This window comes from Rana temporaria, chromosome 4, assembly GCF_905171775.1.
Source record: "Rana temporaria chromosome 4, aRanTem1.1, whole genome shotgun sequence".
Classification (NCBI taxonomy): domain Eukaryota; kingdom Metazoa; phylum Chordata; class Amphibia; order Anura; family Ranidae; genus Rana; species Rana temporaria.
This window is the reverse complement of record NC_053492.1, coordinates 240,541,412-240,561,801: the sequence shown is the minus strand read 5'-3', so window position 1 is coordinate 240,561,801 and position 20,390 is coordinate 240,541,412.

Below are 20,390 nucleotides of genomic sequence, written 5' to 3'. Positions count from 1 at the left end.
CGGAACATCAAACACCTCCACATGTTGAGCAGGAGGAGGCTGTGGAAGGAAGAGAGGAGGCTGGGGAAGGAAGAGAGGAGGATGTGGAAGGAGAAGAGGATGTGGAAGGAGAAGAGGATGTGGAAGGAGAAGAGGATGTGGAAGGAGAAGAGGAAGGAAGAAAGGAGGAAGGAAGAGAGGAGGAAGAAGTTATTTTGGACTTAGAATTTATATCAGATGAAGGGCAAGTGGCGGAAGAACAATTTGGAGAATTGAAAGAAGGTGGATTGATGGATGAAGGAGGAGTCGAAGATGATGTGGAGGTGGTGGAAGAAGGAGGAGTGATAGAAGATGATGGGGAGGTGGTGGAAGAAGGAGGAGTGATAGAAGATGAAGAAATTGGGGATGTGGAAATTATCAGGCCATCAGGTCAGTGTCACCCCTATATTAATAGGGCCAAACATATGCAGATAGGCTGGAAATTATTTACATATTTTGAATGCCAATTTGTTTATTTTTAGGGGATGAAGATGGAGTCGCACATTTTTCACGTGCAAGTGCTTCTATAATTGTACAGCAACTAATGGAGTGCAGCACGAAAATGGACATTATGCGGGAAAGGATGCTAGTCATGGAGCAGAATGTGCGAAATGTCATTTCAGAGTGTAGCACGGAAATGGAGAACATGCGACAAAGGATGCTAGTCATCGAACAAAATTACAAAAATATCATTGACATGATGGGCCGTGTCAAAGACTGAACCACAGAAGCCCATCCCCCGCCCATCCCCCGCCCACAAAACCCTTTTTACTTTTTGTACTTTATAATACGCCAAAATTTATAAATGCACACACAGTGTGCCAATATGTGCTATCTGCCATCACAAACTATCTATTGTCTGTGCTTTGTGGGTACAAACCCCTCCTCGATCCTCAAGTAGTTGAGAGGAAGGGTTTGCTCCCACAAAACACAGACATTGATCACCCATGATGTCAGATAGCACATGTGGCCATTTGTCTGTTTAACCAATGACATTTGGCGAGTTTTCACTGAATGTGTGCATTTACAAATTTTGGCGTGTTCCAGTGTGAAAGCACACCATCCATATGACTGACTGCTGTTCTTTTTTTAAATTTTTGTTTGGTGTTGATCTTTTTTGGTTTGTAAATGTTTCCAGTTTCAGATCACAAAACGAACAAGAAATCTCACCTAAAGAAAGAAGTTAACTAATTTTTGTAAAAAAAATAGAAAAATTTGTGTTGTGTTAAAATCTTGTAGAAAAAATTAGACACAAACAAATACAAAGACAAAAAATGTTTTGTATAAAAACAATACACAAAAATTTCTAAATGTAAATAAATGTCTTCGAAACAAATACCCAAAAAAAAATTTTAAAATAAAAAATAACCCAAAAAATTTCTACATAAATTAGTCTGGGTTATTGGAAACCAAACTAAATAAGAACTAAAATTTTTAACCAAAGTCTCAAAAAATTCTGTTTAGAAGTGTGTATATATATATATATATATATATATATATATATATATATATATATATATATATATATATATATATATATATATATATATATATATATATATATATTATATATCTAGAGATAGATATATAGGAGACAAGCCCAAAAATTCTTGCGTATAGTTTCAATGAAATTATTCTTACATTGTGTTTCGAACATTCTTATTGCTAATCACTGTCAATAAAGACAAAAAAATTAATAATTAAAAGCCAATATTTTGTGTCAAAAATTTGCAGGAAATGTTTTCTGCCTAAAAATACACATTTCTTGTTAAAAAATGACTAAAATAAAAAAAAAAAAATGTGACATCAAAAGCAGAAAAATGAGTGGCTTCTTATTTCTAGACTGAATACCCAGTTTGTAGATGAGTGAATAATGTGAAAATGTGGTTAGTTAATACATCTGATGAAGTAAATTTGGCACTAGAAGTGCACAATTTTTGGAGAGAACCTGGAAGACAGAAAAATAGAGAAAAAGCAGTAATGACAAACAACTGTATAAAGTCCAATGGTCTAATTATTTATTAGTTGTGAGAATATTCCTTTCTTTGGGGGCCGAATTAGAAAGAAATATGATCTGGCATAGCAATGGCCCCCCGACCCATGAAGTACTCAACATATTTGTCGCGTACCTCACGAGCAGATTGGGGGGCCAAGCCAGCGCGACCAGTGTCCAGGCCAGGAATGTTCTCTGAGGGTAGTCCTGCCTCAGAGCCCATGGAGGCTAGGTACGTCTGGGAGTGCCTGCGTAGAAAATTGTGCAAAATGCAGCAGGCAAATATAACGGTGTTCAATTTATATTCCGCCAAATGTATCGATGTCAGGAACAGGCGGAACCGGTTGCTGAGGATCCCAAAGGCATTCTCGACTACCCTCCGAGCCCTGGACAACCGAAAATTGAACACACTCCTCTCTAAGGTGAGGGTCCTCTGGGGAAAAGGCCGCATTAGGTGAGGTCCAAGGCCGAAAGCCTCGTCCGCTAGGAACACAAACGGAAGTCCTTCCACATTATCTTCATCTGGTGGCAATGCCAGACCACCAGTTTGGAGACGATCATAGAAATCAGTCCGTGCGAACACTCCCCCATCTGACATCCGGCCGTTCTTCCCCACGTCCACATATAGAAACTCATACTGTGCCGACACCACCGCCATCAACACGATACTATGATAACCCTTGTAATTATAATAGTAGGACCCCGAGTGGGGTGGGGGCACAATGCGGACGTGTTTCCCATCTATTGCTCCACCGCAGTTAGGAAAATCCCACCGCTCGGCAAATTGGGAAGCCACAGACTGCCATTCCTGTGGTGTGGAGGGTAGCTGTGGGGACAAACAAAAAAAGAGATTTAGTACTTTGGCACATAAACATAGCAAACATAATCATACAAGCATCCTTGTGCAACTTTACATTTTTAAAATAGCATTTGCAAATTATGAAGGGAGAATTTCGGGGCACAAATATATAGGCCCACTTAATTAATAAGAGACTCCACAGCCCTCTGATGGGGACAAAAACACTTTGAAGGGGGGGTGGGGGGTGTTTAAACTGTTTTTAGAAAACCAAAAAATAAAAAAAAAAGTGGCATGGTGGGGGTTGGCCCGAAGATAGCATGCTGGACAGGTTAATATTGGGTAAGATCAAAATATGCAGGTAGGCCAAAATAAAAATAACATGTAAAAGCTGATATCAACATGCATAGTGAGAAAAGGGAACGTTAGTTAAACACACAGCATATCTGGGAAATAAAATAAAAAGTTAGTTTGCCACATTATTATAGACACATTGTGAGGTTAAAATGAGGAAACTTACCTTCATATACTCCTCGTGCATAACTTTAATGATGGCAGCACACGTGTCCGGTATGATGACCCCAAGCGCCTGCGGAGAGATGCCTGTTGAGAACTTGAGGTCCTGCAGGCTCCTCCCAGTCGCCAGGTACCGCAACGTGGCAATAAGCCTCTGCTCGGCCGTGATGGCTTGGCGCATCACAGTGTCCTGCCTCGTGATATAGGGGGACAGAAGTTCCAGCAGACTGTTGAATACGGGGTCCGTCATGCGGAGAAAATTCCTATAGTCATTAGGATTATTCTCCTGGATTTCCCTAAGCAGAGGCATATGAGAGAACTGGTCACGCTGGCGCAACCAATTCTTGGTCCAGAAACGCCTCCGCCCCCTGTTTCTGGCCAAAGTACTGGAATAATGAACATATCCAGCAGCCATCCCATAAACAGCACCAACTCGCGAAAATTGACGCTGCTGCTCCATCATGGCTTCAAACCGGCCGGCTGGTCAGTCAAGAACACACTCCAACAGAAAGCACAATCAAATCCAGCGGGACCTGCAAAGAACGCACGACACACAGATACGAACGCACAGTACGAATCTGCTAAGCAGAACGAACTGCACGCCTGTACCCGAATGCCAACTACGTACCCACAAGCACACGCACTGAACGAGAAAATACTACCTGCTAAAGCCTGGAGACCGAGAAGCGCGAATCAGCTCTAACCAAACCTTCACTAACACGAGCAAAGCCGTAACTAGCAAAAGCGGAACAGAGGGCGTCGCCATTGACTTTGGCCTTTCCCTTTATAGTGACGTCAAACGTGGATTACGTGCACGCGTTCAGGTCCGCAGGGAAATATCGTCCGCTGGTGTGTACAAGCCAGCGGGCCAAATGAAAAAACTGCCTTGTACGCCGGAAACAGCCCGTCGGACATTTCGAACGGACATGTTTGGTCGTGAGTACTCGGCCTCTTAGTTATGGCGGCGTAACGTATCTGTGTCAGCGTAAGCCTGCCTAATTCAAATGTGAATGATGTGGGCGTGTTTTATGTATATAAACTGTGACCCCGCGCATTTGACGTTTTTTACGAACGGCGCATGCGCCATTCGTGAAAAAATACCAGTGTGCATGCTCGAAATTCCGCGGCAAATCGTCATTGCTTTTGACGTGAACGTAAATTACGTCCAGCCCTATTCGAGAACGACTTACGCAAACAACGTAAAATGTTTAAAACTCGACGCGGGAACGACGGCCATACTTAACATAGGATACGCCTCATATAGCAGGGGTAACTATACGCCGAAAAAAGCCTAACGTAAACGGCGTAAAAAAATGTGCCGGCCGGACGTACGTTTCTGAATCGGTGTATCTAGCTCATTTGCATATTCCTCGTGTAAATATACGGAAGCGCCACCTAGCGGCCAGCGTAAATATGCATATATAGGATACGACGGTGTAAGACAATTATCAGGCGCATAGATACGACCCCGCACACTCAGAGATACGACGGCGTATCTGGAGATACGTCGTCGTATCTTCTCTCTGAATCTACCCCAGTGTATTCATGTACGTAAGCATACACATGATATGGGAGGTTACGTAACTGTGTTAACAGAAATCCAAATATATGGACTTAAAAAACTTTTATTTGTCTCTGCTGACAGTAAGTTCACAATTTCCGTCTGACCAAAAGGCTCACAGTTTTATACCTTCATGCAGCAGCCCCCCTAATACTTACCTGAGCCCCATCATGATCCAGCGATGTGCATAAGAGCCTCAGCTCTCAGGGGACTTTCCCTCCTCATTGGCTGAGGCAGCAGTGAGGGCCATTGGCTGCTACTGCTGTAAATCACAACCAGTGAGCCAATGGGGAGAGAGGAGGGGCGTGGCCGAGCAGCAGCTCTGTGTGTGAATGGACACGCAGAGCAGCAGCTTGGGAGCGAGCCTGCTTGGGTGCTCCCATTTTAAGCTGCTTTGCCTGGGGGCAAGAGGGAGGGGCCAGGAGTGCCGATGGGGGACCTGAGAAGAGGAAGATCGGGACTGCTCTTTGCAAAACCACTGCACAGAGCAGGTAAGAATGACATGTTTGTCACCTTTTAAAAAAAAGATTTGCCTGTAATATCACTTTAACCTGATTTTTCATTCTATGATTGTGAGTGGATGGGTAGATAATCAATTTGAGCAGTTAGTTTGCGAGCTATAAAGAGTACTGGGCATATACCTCCGGGAGGAAGGCCTCCATATCTAGAAGATGAAAGCCAGCCATAGATGGATCGAATCTCAGCCGATTCAGTAGGCACTGGCCAAGAATCGATCCATCTATGTGCAGGCTGATTGTACCCAAGTTGATCCATCGATCGACTTGGGTACAAACAGCATGTCGGATTTCTAGCATGCGACTAATGCCAGGAGCTATAGCCATTAGCAGTAATCACTGTGTTCTTTGGTCAGGGACAGCTCCCTGCCCAATCCCTCCTTCCCCACCGGGAGAACACAATAGTTCCACAGAAGGGATCCCCCATCAACACTGACTAATTTTCTTTCCTGCAACCACTGTAGGAAAGAAAATTGCATGATCTATGGCCAGCTTAAAGCGGGAGTTCACCCATTTAAAAACAAAAAAAAAAATCTCCCCTTAGCTTCCTGCTCGTTCGGTCTAGGGGAATCGGCTATTTATATTAAAATAGGTGCAGTACTTACCCGTTTTCGAGCTGTATCTTCTTCCGTCGCTTCCGGGTATGGGTCTTCGGGAGCGGGCGTTCCTTCTTGATTGACATTCTTCCGAGAGGCTTCCGACGGTCGCATCCATCGCGTCACTCGTAGCCGAAAGAAGCCGAACGTCGGTGCGGCTCTATACTGCGCCTGCGCACCGACGTTCGGCTTCTTTCGGAAAATCGTGACGCGATGGATGCGACCGTCGGAAGCCTCTCGGAAACCTGTCAATCAAGAAGGACCGCCCATTCCCGAAGCCCATACCCGGAAGCGACGGAGAGGATGCGTCTCGTAAACGGGTAAGTACTGCACATATTTTAAAATAAATTGCCGATTCCCCTAGTAATAACGAGCAGGAAGCGAAGGGGGAAAAGTGCCCTCTAAGGGTGAACCCCCGCTTTAAGTATAGAGATAAATGGATCCAATAGTATTGCAACATGAAAGGTATTATTAATAAGATCTGCATTATCATTATGGCACCTGGTGCAGTTTGGGGTGTCTCTATGACCCCACTTTTACAATTTCTGTGAGTTGCAATAAACTGTATAAGATAAATAATTTAATCAGTCATTGGGTAGTTTAATGGGATACTATAGATACCACTGCCAACATACTGTGCCACCCAGTGGCGTAACTAGAACCTTCAGGGCCCCGGTGCAACAAACCATGAAGGGCCCCCCCCTGAACTTCAGCCAGGGCCCTGCCCTCCAAATCCGGTGGTGGTACTCCAGGGCCTGGTCACAGGTATGACCTTTGTGAGCCCTGTAGTTCCGCCACAGGTATCAGTGTTTTTTTATTTAAAAAAAAAAAATTAGGAGCCCTGTTGGGGGACTTTCGTGATGTTTCACCTTTAAGACAAAGAGGAAGACTGAGGACACAGACCCCTAATTTCCTTCTCTGCAGCCTCAGCTACATAGAATGAATGGACAGTAATAGCTCTGTACGGAGCTTCCTATCCATTCATAAACTGAAGCATAGTAAACACAGTTTAGTATACGCCACAGTTATGAATGGATAGAGTCAGTGATCAGTACAGATCACTGACTCTCAATTCAGAAAAAAAGGGTCTGGTAAATTACACATTTACCGGCCCATTTCCCACTCTCCGTCCTGACAGATCACAAGCAGCAGCCAACAGGAAAGGGGATGGGGAAACCTGGCAGAGCCGATGAGGGGGTCCGAGAAAGAGCACACAGAGGCTGGAGATCACACCTTGCTGTTACTGCTGTACCCCCAATCCTCCAGACACCCCACACTGGTACTGCTAGACCCCTGTCTGTCCTCCAACCTCCCCGCGCTGATACTGCTGTACCTCCCTCCCTCTCCCCTGGTGTCCAGTGACCCCTGCTGGTACACCCCCCAAATAGTTGGGGATTCAGGTATCCTCTGTGTATTCTGCCCCCTCCTCCATCCTGGCACCGTAGGGTGGCTGACATCAGCCCTGCCAGCCAGCATGGCCTGTAGATGGGGTTCCATTTCTTAGGGGAGGTGGGGTCCCTAGGTAAGATGGAGTCCCTGTTACCAAGGGAAATGGGATTCCAAACCCTAGGCAGGATGGGGTCCCTGACCCCACGTGAAAAGGAGTCATTGTCCCCAGGAGAGATGGGGTCCCATTTTCCAGGAGAGAAGGGGTTCCTGTCCCTAAAGAGAGAAGGGGTTCCTGTCCCCAGGAGAGAAGGGGTCCCTGTCCCCAGGAGAGATGGGGTCCCTGTCCCCAGGAGAGAAGGGGTTCCTGTCCCCAGGAGAGAAGGGGTCCCTGTCCCCAGGAGAGAAGGGGTTCCTGTCCCCAGGAGAGAAGGGGTTCCTGTCCCCAGGAGAGAAGGGGTTCCTGTCCCCAGGAGAGAAGGGGTTCCTGTCCCCAGGAGAGAAGGGGTCCCTGTCCTTAGGGGAGATGGGGGTCCCTGTCCCCAGGAGAGATGGGGTCCCTGTCCCCAGGAGAGAAGGGGTCCTTGTCCCCAGGAGAGAAGGGGTCCCTGTCCCCAGGAGAGAAGGGGTCCCTGTCCACAGGAGAGAAGGGGTTCCTGTCCCCAGGAGAGAAGGGGTTCCTGTCCCCAGGAGAGAAGGGGTCCCTGTCCACAGGAGAGAAGGGGTTCCTGTCCCCAGGAGAGAAGGGGTCCCTGTCCCCAGGAGAGAAGGGGTCCCTGTCCCCAGGAGAGAAGGGGTCCCTGTCCACAGGAGAGAAGGGGTTCCTGTCCCCAGGAGAGAAGGGGTTCCTGTCCCCAGGAGAGAAGGGGTCCCTGTCCCCAGGAGAGAAGGGGTCCCTGTCCCCAGGAGAGAAGGGGTCCCTGTCCCCAGGAGAGAAGGGGTTCCTGTCCCCAGGAGAGAAGGGGTTCCTGTCCCCAGGAGAGAAGGGGTCCCTGTCCCCAGGAGAGAAGGGGTCCCTGTCCCCAGGAGAGAAGGGGTTCCTGTCCCCAGGAGAGAAGGGGTTCCTGTCCCCAGGAGAGAAGGGGTCCCTGTCCCCAGGAGAGAAGGGGTCCCTGTCCCCAGGAGAGAAGGGGTCCCTGTCCACAGGAGAGAAGGGGTTCCTGTCCCCAGGAGAGAAGGGGTCCCTGTCCCCAGGAGAGAAGGGGTTCCTGTCCCCAGGAGAGAAGGGGTCCCTGTCCCCAGGAGAGAAGGGGTCCCTGTCCCCAGGAGAGAAGGGGTCCCTGTCCCCAGGAGAGAAGGGGTCCCTGTCCCCAGGAGAGAAGGGGTTCCTGTCCCCAGGAGAGAAGGGGTCCCTGTCCTTAGGGGAGAAGGGGTCCCTGTCCCCAGGAGAGAAGGGGTTCCTGTCCCCAGGAGAGAAGGGGTCCCTGTCCTTAGGGGAGAAGGGGTCCCTGTCCCCAGGAGAGAAGGGGTCCCTGTCCCCAGGAGAGAAGGGGTTCCTGTCCCCAGGAGAGAAGGGGTTCCTGTCCCCAGGAGAGAAGGGGTCCCTGTCCTTAGGGGAGATGGGGGTCCCTGTCCTTAGGGGAGATGGGGGTCCCTGTCCCCAGGAGAGATGGAGGGGGTATGTCATGGTGTGTGGGGGATGGAGTCATCTCACTCACCTCCATGACCAAGCTGCAGACCGAGCACTCATCCATGGTGGCCTGGGCTCCCTATAGCCTGCTGGATGGATGATCAGCATATCTCCCAGAAAGACCTGTTAGGCCCCGTACACACGACCAGTTTCCTCGGCAGAATTCAGCTTCCGACCGAGTTTCTGGCTGAATTCTGCCGAGGAAACTGGCCGTGTGTACACTTTCGGCCGAGGAAGCCGACGAGGAGCTCGACGAGGAAATAGAGAACATGTTCTCTATTTCCTCGTTGTTCTATGGGAGCTCTCGTCCCGCCGAGCTCCTCGGCGGCTTCAGTGCTGAACTGGCCGAGGAACTCGATGTGTTTGGCACGTCGAGTTCCTCGGCCGTGTGTACGAGGCATCAGCTGTGTATGATGGGGGAAGAGGAGGGGGGCTGGCAGACAAGCTTTTGCTGTCCTCGGGGAGCCGGCTCCCACGGGGCTGCACTGCACCTGTGTGCTTAAAGTTTGTTTCCCAGGGAGAAGCATGCATTGCAGTGTGAGCCGGACTGAGTGTACGGGTCTCTGGCTGGGGAGGATAGACATCAGACTGAGTGGCACTGCAAGGGGCAGGAGAGGGTGATTCGGGGGAGCCGCTGAGGACACAGGGAATGCACAACTAAAGCATGGAGCTCTCCTCCAGTCCAGCTCTTCCTGCCAGGTACTGCACTCTAGGGGGAGACAAAGAGCACAGCACTCACTACTTTCACTTTAGGTTAATGTGACAAGCTCCCTGCACAGTTCGGCTGACGATCTCAGCTGCCTCTGACGCTCCTCCTATCAAAGAGTACAGGGGGCCCTCGAGGGGCCCCCGCAGCAAGGGGCCTGGTCGCCATGGCGATCTCAGCGACCCCTATAATTCCGCCACTGGTGCCACCTTTTCCCATGGAATACACCCCAAATCTTTTACCCATGCTATCTTGCATAGGGTTGCCACCTCATCCCTTTAAAACAGAACACATATGAATTACACAGGTTCTGTGGCTGATTAAGGTGGTAATTGAACTCAAGTGGAGCCTTATCTAAATTAAATTAGCCTCAGAACCTGTGTAATTCATATGTGTTCTGTTTTAAAGGGATGAGGTGGCAACCCTAATCTTGCATGATAGGGGTATTTTGTCAGATTATTCTTGACAAAGGGAGGCCGGGTTCACACTGGTATGACACGACAGTCATACTACTTTTGATCTGACTTTGACCTGCGACAATCGGGTGGGGACGAACGAGCACCCCCCCCCTCGTGAACCATACCAGGCTGCATGCCCTCAACATGGGGTGTGGGTGCATTGGGGTGGGGGGCCCTGCACCCCCCACCCCAAAGCACCTTGTGCCCATGTTGATGAGGACAAGGGCGTCTTCCCAACAACCCTGGCCATTGGTTGTCGGGGTCTGCAGGTGGGGGGCTTATCGGAATCTGGGAGCCCCCTTTAATAGCCTTTAGTACCCCTACCCATTCACCTGAAAAAAAGTGTCAAAAATAAAATGTTTTTTAAAGTAATTTATTAGGCAGTTCCAGGGGTCTCTTTCGACTTCTTCTCCCCTCTCCGGCCCTTCTCCGCTCTCTCTCTGTTTCTTCTCCCTCTGTCCGTGTCTTCTGCCGGGTCTCCTCCACCTTCTGCTCTTTTGCTCACTCTTGCCCGGTTTTCTCTGCTGTCTTCTACCCTCTACTCTTCTTCCGATGTTGACACAACGATCTCTCCCGTTCTAATGCCCGGTGCGTGGTGTGCCACTGCTTATATTGGCATGAGGTGGGGTCACCAGAGGCCTGCCCCTTATGACATCACCACACATCAAGACCCAGGCGGTGATGTCATAAGGGGCCGGGCCTGTGGATAACGTCACACCGTGACTCTGCCTCATGCCAATATAAGTAGTGGCGCACCGAGCATTAGAGCGGGAGAGAACATTGTGTCAACATCGGAAGAAGAGTTGAGGGAAGAAGAAATTATTTTAAGCAGGTTAGCTCTACCTACTACTGTGAGGGGCAATGTATACCAGCTCTTACTTTTTTTTTGTAAATTTCTTCACTATTGGGATAAGTAAAACTTTATATATGGAAAATTGGATAGAAACTGCGCTAAATTCTAAACAAGCAAGAAAGAAAAACTGCAATGAAATTCCAGTCTATTCAATCCGAGAGCTGTGATTACCATGTAAACAATAGATACAAAAAACAAACAGTGAAAAAAATATAAATCGCGCTACATCTAAACCATGTGAAACAAATGTTTGAATCACAAAACACACAAAATTATGTGATATATGTTGATATAAATCATAAACTATGTGATATATGATGGTATATATAAATCACTAATATACCAAAAAACAAGAGAGGTTGATAGCCACTAGAGGACACTATATAGCACTCTCAAGCCCCTCAATAACAGTGAAACAGTGATAAATGAACATCACATTTTTTTTTTAGATCATATCTTTAGATCAACACCCGTCCATTGTGCCAAGTTCCAAAATCAGTTGAAAACGTGTCCAAAGAAAAGTGATGTATCCTCCACCGAACAATAGATTGGCTTCTTACCAAATCGCCATGATCCCTTATGACAGGGGATCATGAACAGCATATAATAGGTAGTCACTCCCAGTCTTGCAGTTCAGACAGATACGATCCTTAACATTGGGTCTCATCCACAAGTGATTAAACTTCACCAACATCAATGCCCACCATGTAAAAAACAATAACAGCTCCACATTGCGCATTAAATGAGTAAAAAAGATTTATTAAAAGTTGTATTGCACTTACAAACATGCAGTAAAAAAATGCCTCGAATCTGATGTGCCGGCCGATACACAAATTCCCAGACAGCCGTCCACTGGGGGAACGTTTGGAGCTCTTGGGTGACGACAGCGCGCCGCTCCGCCCTACGTCCATTTTGTAAAATATTACTTCTTCCAGGGGCACGGGCAGCGCGCTGCGTAACCTCTATATATATAAAACTAACTGAAACCAAGCCTCACTCTGGTTCATGGCCACCTCCCAGACATGTGCTGTAACAGGCAAAAAGGGCTCCAACATGGCGCCCAACACCGCAGACAACCTGCGCGGCAGCAAGTGGACAGACTCCAACATGGCCCCCAACGCCACAGGAAACCCATGTCCATCAAAAAGTGGATTAATATGAAGCCAATGCTTGTTTCAATACATACCCTCCTCCCAAATAGGCACAGTGTAGAGCAAACAGGCTCCAACATGGCGCCCACTCCCCCCATGTGCAGTGACAGGCAGATGGGCTCCAACATGGCGCCCATCATTGCAGACACATACATTATGATGAGTGAATGGGCTACAACATGGCGCGGGGCTGGGTTTTACTGTTATTGAGGGACTTGAGAGTTCTATATAGTGCCCTCTAGTGGCTATCAACCTCTCTTGTTTTTTGATATATTAGTGATTTATATACTGTATACCATCATATATCACATAGTTTATGATTTATATCAACATATATCACATAGTTTTGTGTGTTTTGTGATTCAAACATTTGTTTCACATAATTTAGAGGTAGCGCGACTTATATTTTTTTCAAAATTTTTATATAATCTGCTGGTTTAGGATAAATCATGGTCCCTAGATATTTCAATGACTCTACTATTCCAGTCTGTGAGGACATGTAATAGCTCTTCTAGGATGAGGTCCAGGGGTAGTAAAACAGATCTGTCCCAGCCTAACAAATCCATAAATGGAACCAAAATGTGTGTTTAAGGACATTTAGGAAGTTAGGATGGTGTTGGTGTTCCCAAGAAAAAACAGGGCATTATCTACTTATAACATGATCTTACCCTCTCTTTCTCCTCTTTTAAATACATTTATTAAGGGGGGTTGTCTGATAGCTTGTTTCACTGTCAATGCAAACAGGAACAGTGATAGTGGGTGCCCCTGTCTTGTACCCCAATGAAGTACAAAGGGTTCAGATATGGCATTATTAATTTGCAGACATGCTTTGAGGGCTGAGTATAAAATCTGAATCTATCTATTAAAGTGTCGCCCCAGCTCGTAGGCAGTAAATACTTCCCATAAGTACTGCAATTTGATGCTGTTGAGAGTTCTAGCAGATTAAATAACTTTTTGATGGATGATATCTGAAGAAAGGAAAAAATGTGTCTAATATTAATTGCCATGGATCTAATATTTTAACACCAGACTGGTTTACATCAATCTGTGTATACAGTACATTTTGCACACGATACTCCTGTCTGAGCATCTACTTTTTCAGCCTTCCTCTTTGTATGTATTTGCGCGTATTTGTGTTTGCGTAAATTTTCGCAATTTCACGTGCAAATGTGCGCAAACTTATTCTCACGTTTTTGTTCTGCACAATATATAAATGGACACGTATTTGTGCGCATGAGGTGTAAATTACTGGCCAAAGATTTTGATTTTTTGTGCATAGGCACATTACAATTGATGGGCTGTATTTTAACTCCGTAAAAAAAACTGTCAAGCTGCAAGAGGCCTTAGCCAGTCTGTTTGCTAGGACGTGTTCCAAGATGTTTACAGTAAGTAAGTACACCCCTCATATTTTTGTAAATATGTTATTATACCTTTTCATGTGACAACACTGAAGAAATTACACTTTGCTACAATGTAAAGTAGTGAGTGTACAGCTTGTAAGCCTCAGCTTCTTTAGCAAGGCAGTGGTAGTCCTGGAGGTGTGTTTGGGGTTGTTATCATGTTGGAATACTGTAATGCGGCCCAGTCTTCAAAGGGAGGGGATCATGCTCTGCTTCAGTATGTCACAGTACTGTACATGTTGGCATTCATGGTTTCCTCATTGATTTGTAGCTCCCTAGTGCCAGGAGCACTCATGCAGCCCCAGACCATGACAATCCCACCACCATGCTTGACTGTAGGCAAGACACACTTGTCTTTGTACTCCTCACCTGGTTGCCGCCACACACGCTTGACACCATCTGAACCAAATAAGTTTATCTTGGTCTCATCAGATCACAGGACATGGTTCCAGTAATCCATGTACTTAGTCTGCTTGTCTTCAGCAAAATGTTTGTGGGCTTTCTTGGGCATCATCTTTAGAAGAGGCATCCTTCTGGGACGTCAGCCATGCAGACCAATTTGATGCAGTGTGCAGCGTATGGTGTAAGCACTGACAGGCTGACCCCTTCAACCTCTGCAGCAATGCTGGCAGCAATCATACGTCTCTTTCCCCAAGACAACCCCTGCATATGATGCTGAGCATTTGCACTCAAATTCTTTGGTTGTTCTGAGTGGAACTTGTCCTGTTAAACTGCTGTATGGTCTTGGCCACCGTGCTGCAGCTCAGTTTCAGGGTCTTGGCAATCTTCTTATAGCCTAGACCATCTTTATGTAGAGCAACAATTTTTTTTCAGCTCCTCAGAGAATTCTTGTTGAACGAACTTCCAGTGGCAAGTATGAGAGAGTGAGAGCGATAACACCAAATTTAACACACCTGCTTCCCATTCACATCTGAAACCTTGTAACACTCAGGCCGCGTACACATGACCGGTCCATCCGATGAGACTGGTCCGACGGACCGTTTTCATCGGTTCACCGCTGAAGCAGACTGATGGTCTGATGTGCGTACACACCATCAGTTCAAAAACCGATCGGGTCAGAACGCTGTGACGTAAAACACACGACGTGCTGAAAACAATGAAGTTCAATGCTTCCAAGCATGCGTCGACTTGATTCTGAGCATGCGTGGGTTTTGAACCGATGCTTTTGTGTACTAACCATCGGTTTTGACCAATGGTCAGCCGTCCATCGGTTCGATTTTAAAGCAAGTTCTCTCATTTTTGTCCGAAGGACAACAGACCGATGGGCCATACACACGGTCGTTTTGGACCGATTAAACTGAACTTCAGTCCGTTTTCATCGGTTTGGACCGGTCGTGTGTACGCAGCCTAACAAGTCACATGACACCGGGGAGGAAAATGGCTAATTGGGCCCAATTTGGACATTTTCATTTAGGTGTGTACTCACTTTTGCTGCCAGCGGTTTAGATATTAATGGCTGGTGTGTTGAGTTATTTTGAGGGGAAAGCAAATTTATACTGTTATACAAGCTGTACACTCACTAATTTAGCAAAGTGTAATTTCTTCAGTGTTGTCAAATGAAAAGATATAATAAAATATGTACAAAAATGTGTGGGGTGTACTCACTTTTGTGGAGGAGAGGAGAGAGATTGGGCAATGGGAGTCTGGTTGTAACAAGTCTTTTCCGGTTTTGGAGATCACCACAATCACTGCTTCATTTATGGGAAATGGAAGTAAGCTTCCCTGAATAGCAAAACTTTTCCCATAAAAACATAACCACTTCCAAACCGCCCACCGTCGTTATACGTCAGTACTTTGAAGAGGAATACCATTGTTATGGCAGCAGCTAGCTACCATAACCCCAGTATCCTCTTCTTCAGCAGGCGGTCCGCTTTCAGATAATAGTGGTCACTACGGCAGATTCACCGCAAAATCACTTTTAACGGCGGTGGAAGAGGGCCCCCCTCCCACGAGCTCCGGTGCCCATTGCCGGTTACCGGAGCCGTCGGTATCGGTGGAGCCAATCAGGGATTGGGTTCTCTACCTGGCTTGGTATAGAGATGAGTGAGGGGGAGATGGACCCCACCCATCTCCATACCATTGCAGGGCGGAAGCGACGTCAAAACATTACTTAGCTCCTAAAGAGCCTCATATAGCAGCGGTAACTATACGCCGAAAAAAGCCTAACGTAAACAACGTAAAAAAATGCGCCGGCCGGACGTACGTTTCTGAATCGGCGTATCTAGCTAATTTGCATATTCCTCGCGTAAATTTATGGAAGCGCCACCTAGCGGCCAGCGTAAATATGCAGCCTAATCTATGCGTAACTGATTCTATGAATCAGGCGCATAGATATGACCGGTCGTACTCAGAGATACGACGGCCTATCTGGAGATACGCCGTCGTATCTTCTCTCTGAATCTAGCCCCAAGTATTTATTAAGCCATAACAGTGAGTATACAGATGTGGTAGATGCGTTTCGACGATAAGCCTTGTTCACAGCACACATGTGACATAAAAATCAACATATATGTATACCAAAATATCAAAATAGGTTCCGCCTCTCCTTCAGTCAGTACCATATTGAATTAAACAATCAATAATCAATCACATAGTGTCAGTAAGTGTGATGCTGGGGGAGGATGGGAAGTATTACCTATGTACAACACCTAGTAGAACAAAATAGTCTTATCCCAATACATATCTAATAAAAGAGAAGGGTATAACCATATATATATATATATATATATATATATATATAAAAAGATGTTCAAAAATACATATGTAATGTGATATACACAGATAAAGATCGACTGGATAGGAAATACTTAAGAAACAGATTTACATCGTAGCAGTGATTCATTTCCTGGGGCACTCTCGTTTAAAGATTAAATATCTACCAAACCTCACGTAACAGAAGTTTATGGTGAATATCCCCACCACGAGAGAACGGTTTAACCCTTTCCAAATCTAAAAAAGAAAAAGATGCAATTTTTCAACCATGTTCATACTTTGTTCATAGTGTTTGGATACATTAGATTGATTTGTGTCACTTTTATACGATGCCCCATGGAAATGTTCACTTACTCTAGTTCATTAAGGTCTAGAAGTGCACCCCACATATTGCGTATTGCATTTATTACACTAGACAGCAGAGGCGAGGAACTTATTTTGAAAATGTTGTATATATGTGTATATATATATATATATACATATTAATATATGTTAATTTTTATCTCACATGTGTGTCGTGAACAAGGCTTATCACCGAAACGCATCTGCCACCATCCGTTTACTCACTGTTATTGCTTGATAAATACTTGAGGATTATGTAGTTGCCAGCTGTCTTTTTCCTATGACTGCATTGATAAAAACAATGTTCTTTAGCAAGGAACATACATTAAACATTAATAATTATGCTACCAAAATTAGTGTGCATTGTAAAATGCCTCTAGCATTGTTCCTGTTACTTTTTGCTGGGTGCTGCCATTTTGCTGAACCCAAGAGCCCCTTGACAGCAGTAAATCTTCAGGCTGTCAGCAGATGGACCCCATTTTTTTCACAGTACTGAAAAATAGAGAGCAACTGAGCATGTGCAGAGCAGGGTGAGACAGTGTATTACTGGATTCTAAGCAGTATAGGCATGTATTGTTTATGTTTTCCATAGCTATAATTGCAAAAGGAGCCATTTGTTTATATCTGCAAAAAAAGCGAGTATGATCATCTCACTTTCAAAATCAGTTTTAGAAATACTTGATTACTTGAGTTTGACAGGTTTGAAACTGACTTTATATGAGAACTATGCACATTAATTATTACAGGCGTTCACAAAGCGGCATCTATCTACCTCTGCACACACACAGGGTCTTCAGGGTTTTCTTTCAGGGTTTGATTTGGTTAACATGATAGATTTGGTAGGGCTTCTCTTTGTGGGATGATAGGCTTTATATTTAACATTTCCTACCCTTTAAAATATCTCAGAGTCCCTGCTCTCAACACTTAGCAAAATAAGAACTAACTCATCACTGAAATGCTCTGACTTTGGTTTACCAAATTGGTGTGCAGCTGTATCTGAGTCTCTTAAGTGACCTGCAAATGCTCCCTGACTTTGGGCATCATGTGTGCCCCCCGGTCCTGCATTTCCCAGCATACCCTGGACAAATAAAACTGTTTCAAAACCCATGTGGACACTGCCCAGGAAAATATATACCAATGCAAAATGCCCAATTTCATTAAATGACATGCCAGGGGGGAAGGAGGTGACTGAGGTACAGAAAGCACTGCTGCAGCACTGACATTTACAAAGGAAAAAGGGTTTGAAGTTGCCGGAAAATTACATCTCAACAGCTTCCTTTAAAGGAGAAGTATACCCAAAGCTTGTTTGGCTTTACTTCTCCTATGGATCACAGGAGTACAATTAATTTTGCACTCCTGTGACCCGTTCAGCCTCTGAGCGAGCCGCTAAGAGCCTGAGACGGCCGCCTCGCCCCCTCCACAGCCAATCGCTCCAGTGAGCGAGAAGGAGACAGAATGGAGAGCTGCTTATTGACAGTCAGCAGCTCTCTGCTCAGGGAGCAGTCAGAACCAAGTGATTGGCGGGGTTCGATCACTCGGTTCTCAGTGTAGAGGTGCCGGGGGACAGATGCAGCATCGGACCCATGCTGCATCCACCAAGGTAGGTAAAATTTGGGGGGGGGGGGGATTTTTTTTAAATAAAGACAGCACACGGACCCCTCCCAAGGTTTGTTATGTATTTTAAAGAAGTTGACAATAAGGCCCCATTCACACCTGAGCGTTTTGTCGCCTGAAGCGCGACGCTCCAAAACGCTAGAGGGGAAAAAATACATTATTCTCTATGGCGATAGTTTACATCTCCACTCTAAAACGCCTGACGCCGAACGCCTGAAGCTCAAACAAGTTTCGGACCCTTTTTTGTCACACGAATTGGGCGGTTTGGGCGTTTTTGAGCATTTGTATTTCCCATAGAAAGTCATGGAAACGCTCGATTCAAGCGTCTAGCGCTACAACAAGTGTTTCTACGGGCGTTTTGTCGCTTTAATCAATAGAAAATTTCACCCAGGCAGAAGATAAAAAAAATCTACAAACATAGCAACAAGTGATGAAAATATGATAATTTTTCCTATTGGCTAAAATAAAAAACGTCAAAGTAGAAAAACGTCGGACGACGCTGTATGCAAACGCGCAAATACGCATGAATACGCGTGACAAAACGCCAGAAAAAACGACCAAAAACGCTATGCTCAGGTGTGAATGCAGCCTAAATGTAAATTTGGAGGTAATTTAAATTGTATCACCTTATTTCTTTGTAAATGTCACTTTTTCTGTAGCACATCTTACAGCAAGAATGAAAAAAAGAAATCCTAAAAAAAGCCTGAGGTTCCCTGAAAATCATACCAAGCTCTTAAACCAAGCATGCAGGAAAAGGGGACTCAGCGTATGACCCCCCCCTTATTTTGAACACTACCAGGCCACATCCCCCTGGCAAAGCACCTTGGCTTGATGCTGATGAGGGTAAGGGTTTCTTTCTCACAACCCTGGTCGGTGGTTGTGGGGGTCTTTAGGTAGGGGGCTTTTTGCAATCTTGAAGCCCAGCAGGTGGTATATTCAGGCCAGCACTGAATCTCATGGGGCTCTCTAGTAACACACCAGTTGTGAGGCGGGTTAGGTGGTGGGGTGCTTTTGTTGGGAGGATTACACCCCTGGATGGACTTACTGTGGTAAGCTGCTGACACCTTGGCACTGAAAAGCACCTCACTACTTCAGAGTGGCTCTCTTGTCGATGAAGGGGCCCCTAGGAAGCCCTCTATGCAGTTGTATCGTTCTGTGAGAAACAAAAAGGTGCACCTACTAAGTGCAGTATGTTTAAAATAATGATTTATTAGTATAATCAGCCACATGGCTACTCACGCATGCACGAATCGCGGACTTCGCACACGCTTATGCGCATGCGCGTGCGTTAGATGCGCTTTGGCACCCAACGGCCTATAAAAGACGCTCCAGAGATGTTACCCCTTGTGGTTTGATCTTCTGTTCCCTGAGTTCCTGATTCTGTGCCTGTATCCTGTTCCTGTGTTTGACCCAGCTTTCTGACCACGCTTCTGTCTCCAGTCCTGACCTCAGCTCGTTTGACCCTGCTCAGTTATCTGCCTGTCTGCCTGTTGCCAAGACCCAGCTTGGACTTTGACTACTCTCTGACTGTCACTTATGATGTTTACCTTGATGTGTATGACCCGGCTTGTCTGACTCTGCAAACCTGCACCAGCTGACCTGCATCCTTGATCTGCAAACCTGCAACAGCTGACCTGCATCCTTGCTCTACAAGCCTGCACCTACTGACCTGCATCCTTGATCTGCAAACCTGCTCCAGCTGACCTGCATCCTTGCTCTACAAGCCTGCACCTACTGACCTGCATCCTTGATCTGCAAACCTGCACCAGCTGACCTGTATCCTTGCTCTACAAGCCTGCACCTACTGACCTGCATCCTTGCTCTACAAACCTGCACCATCTGACCTGCATCCTTGCTCTACAAGCCTGCAGCTACTGACCTGCATCCTCTGCTCTGCAACCTGCACCTGCTGACCTGCATCCGCTGCTTCCTGTACCAGCTGCTCCAGTCTCCACTTGCTCCACCACTCCAAGCAGTGAGGATCAGACAGGCACCCTTACCTCACCGTGCTCTTACCACCACTGTCCCCACTCCAGTGGTCTCTAAACCAGGCTTGTACAGGAGGTCCCTCTCCACACCTCAGGCTCACACCTAAGGTACGTTACAGATATGTTTTATAGCA